The sequence below is a fragment of the Dreissena polymorpha genome, chromosome 1 (genome assembly GCF_020536995.1).
Source record: "Dreissena polymorpha isolate Duluth1 chromosome 1, UMN_Dpol_1.0, whole genome shotgun sequence".
In the NCBI taxonomy this organism is placed as follows: Eukaryota; Metazoa; Mollusca; class Bivalvia; order Myida; family Dreissenidae; genus Dreissena; species Dreissena polymorpha.
The window spans coordinates 26,618,808-26,632,307 of NC_068355.1; the positions used below are offsets into that span (position 1 = coordinate 26,618,808).

At 36.4% G+C, this 13,500-nt stretch overlaps 1 protein-coding gene across 1 annotated transcript in view; it reads right to left on the reverse strand.

Moving 5' to 3' along the window:
* The window catches only part of LOC127864937 (uncharacterized), a 38,278-nt gene that overhangs the window by 8,679 nt on the left and 16,099 nt on the right, over positions 1–13,500 (reverse strand). The window contains exons 5-6 of the mRNA XM_052404829.1: positions 8,300–8,515; positions 5,946–7,891 (exon numbers count right to left, since the gene is read on the reverse strand). The gene's annotated coding sequence lies outside the window, so the exon portion shown is untranslated. The remainder of the gene's footprint in view (positions 1–5,945; positions 7,892–8,299; positions 8,516–13,500) is intronic.

A 13,500-nucleotide genomic window follows, 5' to 3' on the forward strand; every position in this document is an offset into this window, starting at 1 on the left:
GGGAACGCGACTATTTGTGTATTTCGAGTCGCTGGAACTTCATAATGAAGCTGCTTTTGTGCAATATTCAGCGACGTTACCAGCTGTGTGTTAGACGAAACGAAAATGCTTTGGTTTTGCATCGTGTTTGAGACTGTCTGGGTTACATGATGGATTAATTGCTGTTTGACTGACAATAAATGAACGTTTGTTTGTGTTTGGAGATTGGTGAGGTTAATATCTTCACAATTGGGAAATCCCAACATAAGTTGACTACCAGTCTGACCACTGATCTGCATAATATCAGTGGGAGAGCATGCTGAATCCCGCAGCTTCTGCACCATATGTTTCCTGGCCGAATGGTTTGTAAGTTTCATTGTTATGTATACATGCTTAAACACACATGTTTCATTATTTATGCCATTTTTTTTACACCCATTCTCATGCTGATGAACCAAAGATCAGTGCCAGTTGTTCTACTGTCGCGAACTGTTTATTCAAAATTGTGGAAAAATGAGTTGCGCACTGTTCGAAATTGTGAAAAAATGAGACACGCACTGTACCAAAATTTAAAAAAATGAGTCGCGCAACGTTCAAAATTGTGGGAAACATTAGTTGCCCACTGTTCATTCTGATTTCAAAATTGTGGAAAAATGAGTCCCACACTTTTCATAAATTAAATTATGAAAAAAATGAGTCACGCGCTGTACAAAATTTGTAAAATGAGTAGCTCACTGTTCAAATTTTTGGAAAAAAAAATGAGTCATGCGCTGTTCATTCAAAATTGTGGAAAAATGAGTTGCGCATTGTTCAAAATTGTGAAAAAATCATGTCACGCGCTGGACAAAATTTGGAACAATCATTTGCGCACTGTTCAAAAATGGGGGACAAATTAGTGGGGCACTCTTCATTCAAAATTACAAAAAAATAAGTCACAAACTCTTCAAATTGTGAAAACACATGAGTTGCGCACTGTTCAAAATTTGTAACAAGAGTTCCGCGGTCGGAGATGACCGCATTGAAGCCGGATTTTTGATTTAAATGACAGGAAAGTACCTTTCGTGTTTTTGTCAATGCAATACTTAAATTACTGAAATATTGTTCAAAGGTCAAAATGAAATGTAAGTACTTTTCAAGGCATGAGCAAACCTTGTGTTATGTTTTGAATGCATGCATATACATGAACAACAATAACATTTAAGGTCACAAATATGAACTTGAATTGACAATTAGGAAAGTTTGATCTCAACTTTAACATTTTTACATTCAAGGTCACAGTGACCTTGACCTTCAAATGAATGACCTTGAAATGTCCAGTGGTTACTTACTAGTTCTGGCCAACCTTCATGTCAAGTTTCAAGACTCTAGGTCCAAGCATACCAAAGTTATAACAACTTTAACATTTTTACATTCAAGGTCACAGTGACCTTGACCTTCAAATGAATGACCTTGAAATGTCCAGTGGTTACTTACTAGTTCTGGCCAACCTTCATGTCAAGTTTCAAGACTCTAGGTCCAAGCATACCAAAGTTATAACAACTTTAACATTTTTATATTGAAGGTCACAGTGACCTTCACCTTCAAATGAATGACCTTGAAATGACCAGTGGTCATCTGTTAATCCTGGCCAACCTTCATGTCAAGTTTGAAGACTCTAGGTCCAAGCATACCAAAGTTATACCATGAAATAAGAACTTTAACATTTTTACATTCAAGGTCACAGTGACCTTGACCTTCAAATGAATGACCTTGAAATGACCAGTGGTTACTAACTAGTTATGGCCAACCTTCATGTCAAGTTTCAAGACTCTAGGTCCAAGCATACCAAAGTTATAACAACTTTAACATTTTTTATATTGAAGGTCACAGTGACCTTGACCTTCAAATGAATGACCTTGAAATGACCAGTGGTCATCTGTTAATCCTGGCCAACCTTCATGTCAAGTTTGAAGACTCTAGGTCCAAGCATACCAAAGTTATACCATGAAATAAGAACTTTAACATTTTCGAGCACGCCGCCCGCCCGCCCGCCCCCCCGCCCGCCCGCCCGACAACATCAATCTATAAGCCGAGATTTTTTCGAAAAAAATCCGGCTAAAAATGAGTCGCGCACTGTTCAAAATTTGGAAAAAAATGAGTCGCGCACTGTTCATTCAACATGGTGGAAAAAATGAGTCGCGCACTGTACACAATTTTAAAAAATGAGTTGCACACTGTTCAAAATTGTGAACAAATTGAGTCACGCACTGTTCATAAAAAATTTCACTGTTGAAAATTGTCAACAAATGAGTTGCGCGCTGTGCAACTTTTTTGAAAACATGTGTCGAAAACTGTTCAAAATTGTGTCGCTCACAGATCAACATTGTGAAAAAATGAGTTTCAAACTTTTTTTAAATTGTGAAAATTTGAGTCGCGAACTTCTTTAAATTGTGAAAATTTGAGTCGCAAATTTCTCAAATTAGGAAAACACCTATTCCCTTAATAAGCAAAAAAAGCCCCGAGTCCATAATAAAAATATTTTAAGTTAAAAGAAATTCTTAATTATTTTTATATAAAGTGGAGTTTATACATTTTCATTTTGTATTAATAATATTGTGTCTATTAAAGTTGTTATTTGTTCAAGTTGTGCCATAAAAATTATATTAATACACTCTATTTTGAAATGCTGTCTCCTGTTGGATTTGTTTTATTTTATTATAATATGAAATGTTTTTCTTTTAATGGCAGAAAGTTGCGACCACACATTCCATGGGTGATGATATCTACCAAAATTCTTGGCGGCACAGTTCTACACTCGATCGTCAATTGCACTGGTCTGAGTCTTTCTCTGCCTCTCAACCAACTCGAGATATTCCCCCCCCCCCCCAACTGCATCCCGGCACAGCTTCACATCAACCCATCTAATTAATATGTCGGAAAGGTAATACTTTTTTGTCGAAAAATTTATTTTTGAGAGTATTTATGTTATTGTTTTATCTGAACATGTTATAAATCTATATGTCACTATATTTATAAAGTTTAAATTTTAATACATATTATATATCTGGATTTTTATTATTATAGCAGTTGTGCAATGAGTGTTTGATGATGTTTTTTTTTCTAAAGGATTCTTTATTTTATTTTCAGGTTGACTACACAAATTTCCTGTTTGGTTGTGGAGATAGAACCATTTTTTTATGAAAGTTTGATTTCAAACACTTAAAAATTGAAATTGTCATGTATTATTAGGCATGGCAGGTATTAGCAAAGCATCTCAATCAAGTATCAATTATTTTACTTTGTCAATGTTAATTCATTGTGTATGCTATTCACCTGTTTGTCTTGCATTTTATAAGAACGACACAAAAAAGGAAAGCATTTGTAAAGTATTAGTTAATTTTTTTATATAATCTTAGACGAGATGTTTAGTGAATATTTTTGTCATAAATTCTTCTTTAAATTGATCAAATCTGTCATTTTTTATTTAAAACGTGTAAAGTATATTTGTGTTACGTTAAATGTTTATCATTACTGTTTTAAATTGTGTTCATCTGCAGCCAATGAATGGTAGCGGTGCACATTCGTATTTGTTTATTTTTTCCATTGATTAATGCTCATTTAATTCATATTTCCCTATAGATATATACTTAATAAAATGTTAGTTTTGTTTAAAAAAAAACACTTCTTGTTTAATTAAGTTCTAACTTCTGAATAAAAGTTGTTTGTTTCCATTTAAACCAAAAAAGCGACATACCACGCCTACAAAAAGTAGTTCTCAGAATGGGCGGGGCTAAAACATGGAACGCTAAAAAATTTCATTGACTAAACCAAATATGGGCGGAGTTTTAAAACAGATATTGATGGGCGGTGCTTAAAACTGTTATCGGATGGGTATCCGATAACACTTTAAAATATCATGTCAGCGTCTCCAATGTTAATGCGCTGTCGTGGCATAATAAAAGGAGAAATTGCTTATCTGCAGCAATTTCTCTTTTTATCACAATTATTTATAAAGACGTCAGCTACAAACCTGTAAAATCATGTTAGTGTTTGGCAAAGGGTTAATAATCTCTGGTTCCTTCTTAAGAGCCTTTCACACATTTATAACAAATACAATAGTAACATCTTTCTTTGTAAAGCATCATCTCAAAATATAACAAGGGCTGTTTGTAAAACATGCATGCCTCACATATGGGCTGTCAGTTGTAGTGGCAGCCATTGTGTGAATACGTTATTTGTCAATGTGACCTTGACCTTTGACATAGTGACCTAAAAATCAATAGGGGTCATCTGCGAGTCATGATCAATGTACCTATGAAGTTTCATGATCCTAGGCATAAGCGTTCTTGAGTTATCATCTGGAAACAATTTTACTATTTCGGGTCACCATGACCTTGACCTTTGTACTAGTGACCTGAAAATCAATAGGGGTCATCTGCGAGCCATGATCAATGTACCTATGAAGTTTCATGACCCTAGGCATAAGCGTTCTTGAGTTATCATCCGGAAACCATTTTATTAATTCGGGTCACCGTGACCTTGACCTTTGACCTAGTGACCTGAAAATCAATAGGGGTCATCTGCGAGTCATGAACAAATTTGGTAGAGGACTATTAGATATCACTACATACCAAATTTAGTAGCCCTAGGCTCTATAATTATGAACAAGAAGATTTTTAAAGTTTGCACAAAATAGGCCTTATTAAAGCATATGTTCATTTTTGTGACTCCCGGGGCAGGGTCAAATTTGTTCCCAGGGGCATAATTTGAAGAAACTAAGTAGAGACCTATTAGATGTCACTACATACCAATTTTGGTAGAAATAGGCCCAATAGTTATGGACGAGACGATTTTTAAAGTTTGCACAAAATGGGACCAATATAAGCATATGTTCCACTTTGTGACCCCTGGGGAACCGTCAAATTTGATCCCAGGGGCATAATTTGAACAAACTTGGTAGAGGACTATTAGATGTCATTACATAGCAAATTTGGTAGCCCTTTGCCATACGGTTATGGACAAGAAGATTTTTAAAGTTTGCACAAAACAGGCCTTATATAAGCGAATTTTCAATTTTTTTACCCCCCGGGGCAGGGTCAAATTTGACCCCAGGGGCATAATTTGAAGAAACTTGGTAGAGGATTATAAGATGTCACTACATACAAAATTTGGGAGCCCTATGATTATGGGCAGGAAGATTTCTAAAGTTTTCACAAAATAGGCCTTATATAAGCAAATTTTCAATTTTTGACCCCCCGGGGCAGGGTCAAATTTAACCACAGGAGCAATATTTTGAACAAATTTGGAAAAGGTTCACCCCAGGAACATTCCTGAGAAATTTCATCAGAATTGGACCAGTAGTTTAGGAGAAGAAGATGCTTAAATAAAAAGTTTATGCACGGACGGACGCACGCACGACGGACACAGGACCATGACATAAGCCCCGCTGGCCTGTGGCCAGTGGAGCTAAAAATCATAGTGTTTTGAATTAAATTGGGAAAATGGTTGTAGTTTTTGCTAAACATAATTTAAAAATTGAGAATAAGTGCTATCAAGATAAATTGCACTTAAGTTCAACTTGTAGAGCTGCATAAGGAAACAAACTCAATTTGTAATCTATTAAAACATTGTTTGGGGTCACACCTTGAATTGAGAACTTTAGCCAGTAATTATGGAAACAATAAACTGTTTAAGATTAGGAATGGGACTCAATTTTGGCCCCCATTTCGACAAAATGAATAACACTATATGATCTCACCTGAAGCTCAAGAAGCTGAGCTGATATGCTGGCCTCGCTGATATTGCCAAAGGCTGAATTTGAGTTCTGATTAACTCAATGTTGCAACCTATCAAAACATTATTTTTCTTCCGGGAAACCATGAATTGAGAACTTAAGCCAGTAATCATGGATAGAGACTTTATGAGATAAGAATTGGGCTGAATTTCGGCCCCAATTTCAACAAATAATTAACACTGTAAGGTCTCACCTGAAGCACAAGAAGCTGAGATGACATGCTGGCCTTGCTGATATTGCTAAGAGCCGAGTTCGAGTTCTGCTTTCTTCAGGTTGAGAGTCGAAGGGCGTACTGGACCACACAACAAAACTGCTGTTATTTTTCAAAGCCTTCTCTTGCATCAATTCAATGCGAGGCCTTTTGGGCTCGGAGTGCTAAGTGCTCATAACAGAAACCAGACATGTTCACTTTAAGCACCTTGTTCACAATAGTGGGCTTAATTTGCGTCTGTGGCACATCCCATGGATGTATGGATCTCTTAGTGTTTAAAACAAAGTCTTTACTGCCTTTCTGTGTCAGCATGGATGTATTGTGCTCTGAGTTCACAGCAAAGTCATTACTGCCTTTCTGTCTCAGCATGGGTGTATCGTGTTCTGTGTTCACAGCCAAGTCATTACTGCCTTTCTGTGTCAGCATGGATATATCTTGCTCTGGGTGCTCACAACCAATTCATTACTGCCTTTCTGTGTCAGCATGGATGTATTGAGTGCTGAGTGTTCACAGCATAGTCATTACTGCCTTTCTGTGTCAGCATGGATATATCTTACTCTGGGTGTTCACAGCATAATCATTACTGCCCTTCTGGGTCAGCATGGATATATCGTGCTCTGTGTGTTCACAGCATAGTCATGACTGCCATTCTGTTTCAGCATGGATGTATTGTGCTCTGTGTTCACAGCCAAGTCATTACTGCCTTTCTGTGACAGCATGGGTGTATCGTGTTCTGTTCTCACAGCCAAGTCATTACTGCCTTTCTGTGTCAGCATGGATGTATTGTGCTCTGGGTGTTCACAACCAAGTCATTACTGACTTTCTGTGTCAGCATGGATGTATTGTGCTCTGGGTGTTCACAGCATAGTCATTACTGCCTTTCTGTGTCAGCATGGATGTATTGTGTTCTGTGTTCACAGCCAAGACATTACTTCATTTCTGTGTCAGCATGGATATATCTTGCTCTGGGTGTTCACAACCAAGTCATTACTGCCTTTCTGTGTCAGAATGGATGTATTATGCTCTGGGTGTTCACAGCATAGTCATTACTGCCTTTCTGTGTTAACATGGATATATCTTGCTCAAGGTGTTCACAGCATAGTCATTACTGCCTTTCTGAGTCAGCATGGATATATCTTGCTCTGGGTGTTCACGACCAAGTCATTACTGCCTTTCTGTGTCAGCATAGATGTATCGTGCTCTGGGTGTTCACAGCATAGTCATTACTGCCTTTCTGTGTCAGCATGGATGTATTGTGCTCTGGGTGTTCACTGCATAGTCAATACTGCCTTTCTGTGTCAGCATGGATGTATTGTGCTCTGGGTGTTCACAACCATGTCATTACTTCCTTTCTGTGTCAGCATTGCCAAAAGTCCGTTCTATTATGATATTTTGGCCACTGCGAGGACAATCTGGGGCAGTCCGTAACCCTACTGTTGTCCAAACTATCAACAGCAGATGTATCCCACAAGGAAAACTTACGCTTTTATTGCTCCTTGATTTTCTCCCGTTCAATTTCTGTCTGTCCCATAAAGATTGGAACAAGTTATTGAACTTTTTATTCTTCATGATATTTGTTGTGATGTCCAACAGCAACAACTGACTGTTAGCGTTACCATAACTACTGCTATAACTTTTTGTGTCTGTAACACTCTTCCCTTTCAGGCCCACGCGGAACTCTAGCTTAACAAAACTACCCAGGCTTATACTTGGAAAACGTGACATGGGCATTGCGTTTGTTCAGAAAAGAATCATGCTCAGAATTTCCTGCAGAAAGGAGTTGTTCAACGATGCTGACTTTTTGAGGCAGGAGGTCAAGGGGGAGAAGTTAGAAGTCAAGGGAGGGGAAGGGTCGTTCTGGACTGGGGCTCCTGCAGGCGGGACTGGTGCCGTTGCTGGGCCAACTCGATATCAATGCTGGTGCTCTGCTGAAAACAACAACAACACAGTGGTTGATAGGAACTTGTAACGAATTATATTACAATCTATAACAAACTATGCCTCTTGACTGGCTGTGAAGGTTTTCAACAACATGAATTTCTAATCTGGCATTTTATTGGTTTCTTGTCCTTAATAGCATGAACATAAATACAATTAAGTCATTTTGTAATAAAACAAGAAAAGTTTTGGCTAATGCTACACTTATCTGTATATTTATATCTATAATCTTTACTCCATTTCCATAAATGTATTTTCATAAGCCAATATGCGGATCACTAATGTTAGAAAGTGTCGTCCCAGATTAGCATGTGAATTTCACATAAGCTAATAAGGGAGGGTACTTTCTGACTAGACTGGATTTTCATAAAGAGGATTATTTGTTCAATGAAAAATACCTTTAAGAGGAAAGTGTTGTCCATGATAAGCCTGTGTGGACTGCACAGGCTAATCTGCGACAACAATTTAAGCACATGCATTTGGCCCCATTTTTCTGGATATCAAGTATGATGAGCTATGGGTCAGGGGAGTGGATGGGTCGTCCTAGTCTGGGGCTCCTGCAGGCCGGACTGGTGTTGTTGCTGGGCCAACTCGATATCAATAGTGGTGCTGTCCTGAAAACAACAGCACAGTGGGTGATGTGAACTTGTAAAAAATGTTTATATTACAATCTATATGAAACTATGCCTCTTGATTGGTTGTGAAGGTGTTTAATAGGCAAAATTTCATTCTAATGAATTTCGAATCTTGCATTTCATTGGTTTATTGTCCTGAATAGCACAAAAATTAATATAATCAAACCATTTCGTATTAAAACATTGTTGGCTAATAATACACTGTATACCAACCTGTATATTCATAATGATGTAATTTCATTAGCCAATATGCGGCTCCTAAATATACAAATAGTCGTCCCAGATTATCATGTGAAGTCCACACAACCTAATCAGGAAGGACACTTTTTGACTGGATTTTCATAAAGAGGATATTTCTTTTCAACAAAAATACTAAACATATGAAATTGTTGTCCCAAATATGCCTGGTGGATTGCACAAGCTAATCTAGGACAACGACAACAATTTAAGCACATGCAGTAAGCCCCATTTTAAAGAAGTTTTTTTCCTGTATAAAAACAAAAAATAAATAGAGAATACATGGTTGGTGCCGAGATTGAGAAAGTTTATCCGGTGAGGCTTAGAAAAAGAAAATACGGCGAGCTTTAGCATGCCCTATTTTTCTTTTTCGGGCCGAACCGGATAAACTTTCTCCATCTCGGCACCAACCATGTATTTGATTTATCCTGCCTCATGCCGTTGACACATTTTATCAAAGACAAATGATTTATTGATATAACAATTCTTGTAGGGCCTCCTACATTCCTGACGACCGAATAACTACCAATTGTGTCACGTAAAAAATAGTTCCACATTAAACTGTTCCTTTTTATACTTTCCTATTGAAATTATGAGAAGAAATAAAAAAAGAATCGAGAATGTGATATTTTTCTCGGTACAAAAATGAAAACAAAATGCAGCAGCAAAACAATAACTAAATTTCATTCACCTAAATGACAACTTTAATCCATTGCTTATAACAAAACATTAACAACGATATACACATCCATTTTCTGTTTTTCCATCCCTTTGTCGAAATCCATTTCTGTTTTTACATCTGTATCGAAATTTATTTTAAACCACACTATTTTTTGATAGCGTTTGTATCGAATGCTAACCATTCTGACCCAAATTCCGATTAACGAAATCGTAATCCTGTCGTAGTGAATTATTTTATTCCTATCGAAGTTAACACTTATGAATGACAAACACACAATCCGGAATACGTTTATGATTCGTTCGATGCTTTAAATTTTTTGAAAAATACTGTTAAAACCACCACGTCAAAATTGTTGTCCCAAAAATCCTGAGAGAAACTAGATAGTATGTTTTGTCTGAGAAATGACGTCACACTAGATACGTCATAAATTGCGTCAATAAGTAAATGAATATGATAAATACGGAGAGCTGGTTTGGTAATATGTTTTAAAGAAGAAAAAAGGATGATATATAATATAATGACAACATTCATGATGCGTCCCAATAAATTTCAAAGGTCAAATATTAGAACACGTTAACATGTCAATCGGCGCGTAGGAATACATACTTACGGTTAGATCACGGTCGCGTGATGTACCGCCGGATATCAACTAGTTTATCCGACCCTGCTTTATTTGGTCAATGTTTGCAACAGAGGAGGATAATAGAAAATCATCTTCTTAACATTGTTTTTAAATTGTACTCATTATATGTATCACTTTACTTTTCCATATATTTTACTGCTCATATACATTGCATTTCAATTATGTTATAGGCCACTTGCCCTTAAAGACTACACCCTGACAACACTAGTTTGTCCGTTCTTTGGTGACGCCTAAAAATCCACATTTTCACAGTAACCAATACCAAGAAATGATTTTTTTCCAAGTAAATTGCTATCATAAACTTTGTTTGATATGTTGAGGGAAAACACAAGTTTCTGAAAACATATAACCCAATTGCCCACAAACATAAATCCGTTCACAGCATGTGTTTTGTGTCATGTTTTGTATCATCCTTTGACCCATTCATTTTGTGAAAGAAAAATGATTCTCGAATTTTAATTATAGTGAAGAAATGAGTAGCAAACTTCTTAAAATTGCAAAAATTCTAGTCACAAACTTCTTTAAATTGTGACCCACAAACTCTCAAATTTGAAAACAAACTGATTCCATAAAAAGGAAAAATAGCCCAGAATCATGCCCCTTCCAGAAAAACTACAACTTTAAAAAGGCTCTAGCTGATGAAACAGATGCAAAATATTGGTCAACAATTCAAGCTAGAGACTGGAATGCTACACCCCTGATCCTGGAAAATCATTAATATTAGTTGGCATAACACTTAGAGGTTTTTCAAAAAAATACTTCTTTGTGGGCATGTAAATTCGTGCATTTCTTACTTGTTGAAAACAAGATGCGTTTGTGAAACACAATGTTCCCCTATATGACGTTTGACCTTGTAGGATGACCTTGACCTTGTAGGATGACCTTGACCTTGACCCTTCACCACTCAAAATGTGCAGCTCCATGAGATACACATGCATTTCAAATATAAAATTGCTAGCTTCAATATTGCAGAAGTGACATTACATGAGCAATTTTGACCCATATATTTGACCTTGAAGGATGACCTTGACCTTTCACCACTAAAAATGTGCAGCTCCATGAGATACACATGCATGCCAAATATCAAGTTGCTATCTTCAATATTGCAAAAGTATTCAGAAAATTAGCGATTTGGGCCACATATATTTGACCTCTGACCTTGAAGGATGACCTTGACCTTGACCTTGCACCACTCTAAATGTGCAGCTCCATGAGATACACATGCATGCCAAATATCAAGTTGCTATCTTCAATATTGCAAAAGTACTCATAAAATGAGCGATTTTGGCCACATATATTTGACATCTGACCTTGAAGGATGACCTTGACCTTTCACCACTCAAAATGTGCAGCTCCATGAGAAACACATGCATGCCAAATATCAAGTTGCTATCTTGAATATTGAAATACTGCAAAAGTGTACATTAAATGAGCGATTTTGACCCATATATTTGACCTTTGACCTTGAAGGATGACCTTGACCTTGACCTTTCACCACTCAAAATGTGCAGCTCCATGAGATACATATGCATGCCAAGTATCAAGTTGCTATTTTGAATATTGCAAAAGTTATTGCAAATGTTAAAGTTGACGCAAACCAACCAATAGACCAACCAACCAACAGACCAACAGACAGGGCAAAAACAATATGTCCCCCACTACTATAGTGGGGGACATAAAAAACACACATTTGCTTGGATCATTTTGTTATATGTTTAAGTAAATTTCGTGGATCAGTAAACCCACAAATCAACATTAATTATTGTACCACAAATTATAAGAAATTTACAGTACTTAATCAACATGTGTTTAGAAATGTGTTTGACAAGATTTATTTTATTTATTTTTAATCTCAATTTATGATTGTTCATTAAGAACAATAATTTAGATTTTTTTAAGTCCAGTGTATTCCTTAGTTTAAATACAATGCAAACATTAATTGCTTAATAGAGTCGAAACTCAATGACTCTAACTTGCCTGGACTGACAACAAAAGTTTTAGCCATCCAGAATTCGATCCAACCGATCTGAATATGCTTATGTTTACTAACAAAAATCTGCAATAGATTTACATCTCCAGTTGAAGAGTATTCATACTGCCTAATCTCCGTACTACTTTCTTCTTTTGAATCAGTAAGAACAGAATTTATATACTTGACATTTTTAAGTAATTACTATTTTAAAACAGTCAATGATCTTATGTAAGGAATAACGCTAAGAAACAAAGCAATATATAAGCATTTTATGCACATCGCCCAAGTATTAAATAACACATGTATTACTTTATTTGCTTGTGTTTTTATTTAAGAATGACATGAGGCATAGATACAAAATTGTCTATTCCTTCAAGTTTACATATTATAACTGTAACTCTAACATTATTATGTATAACTTTATTTTGTATAATCATAAACTGTGTATTTTGTAAACACTGTATGCTTGCTTTGTCCACTTGGGCTTTTGGCCTTCTGGATGGATTGTTTAATAAATCATATTGTGATGCAGCCGTTACAGCCATAATATTATAGCATCTACAAAAACGCCAGATTGTCATCTTTTACTCAAATCAATTAACGATTGAGTCAATAACATGTTTGAAATTATAGGGAGCCTTTAATCAAGTGCTAATAATCAAGTAACAGCTTTATGCTACCCTAGGCGCTTTAGAGCAAGGCAAACAAAACAACGTGAAAATTGTGACGGGGACTTCAAAAACAAGGGCTGTTTGTAAAACATGCATGCCCCCCTATATGGGCTATAAGTTGTAGTAGCAGCCATTGTGTGAATACGTTTTTTTGTCACTGGTGGTGGTGGTGGTAGAAGTAGTAGTAGTGGTGGTAGTAGTAGTAGTAGTGGTAGTAGTAGTAGTAGTAGTAGTAGTAGTAGTAGTAGTAGTAGAAGTAGTAGTAGTAGTAGTAGTAGTAGTAGTAGTAGTAGTAGAAGTAGTAGTAGTAGTAGTAGTAGTAGTAGTAAAAGTAGTAGTAGTAGTAGAAGTAGAAGTAGTAGTAGTAGTAGTAGTAGTAGTAGTAGTAGTAGAAGTAGTAGTAGTAGTAGTAGTAGTAGTAGTAGAAGTAGAAGTAGTAGTAGAACTAGAAGTAGTAGTAGTAGTAGTAGTAGTAGTAGTAGTAGAAGTAGAAGTAGTAGTAGAAGTAGTCGTAGTAGTAGTAGTAGTAGTAGTAGTAGTAGTAGTAGAAGTAGTAGTAGAAGTAGTCTACTAGTGGTAGTAGTAGCAGTAGTAATAGTAGTAGTAGTAGTAGTAGTAGCAGTAGCAGCAGCAGTAGCAGCATTACAATACCAATACTTAAGAATGATCAAATGGGAAAAGGTAACCTAGCACTGGCAGTAAATATGGGGCTCATTTACAGGTCAGATTTGGAATCTCTGCTGTAAAATGAGATTTTGA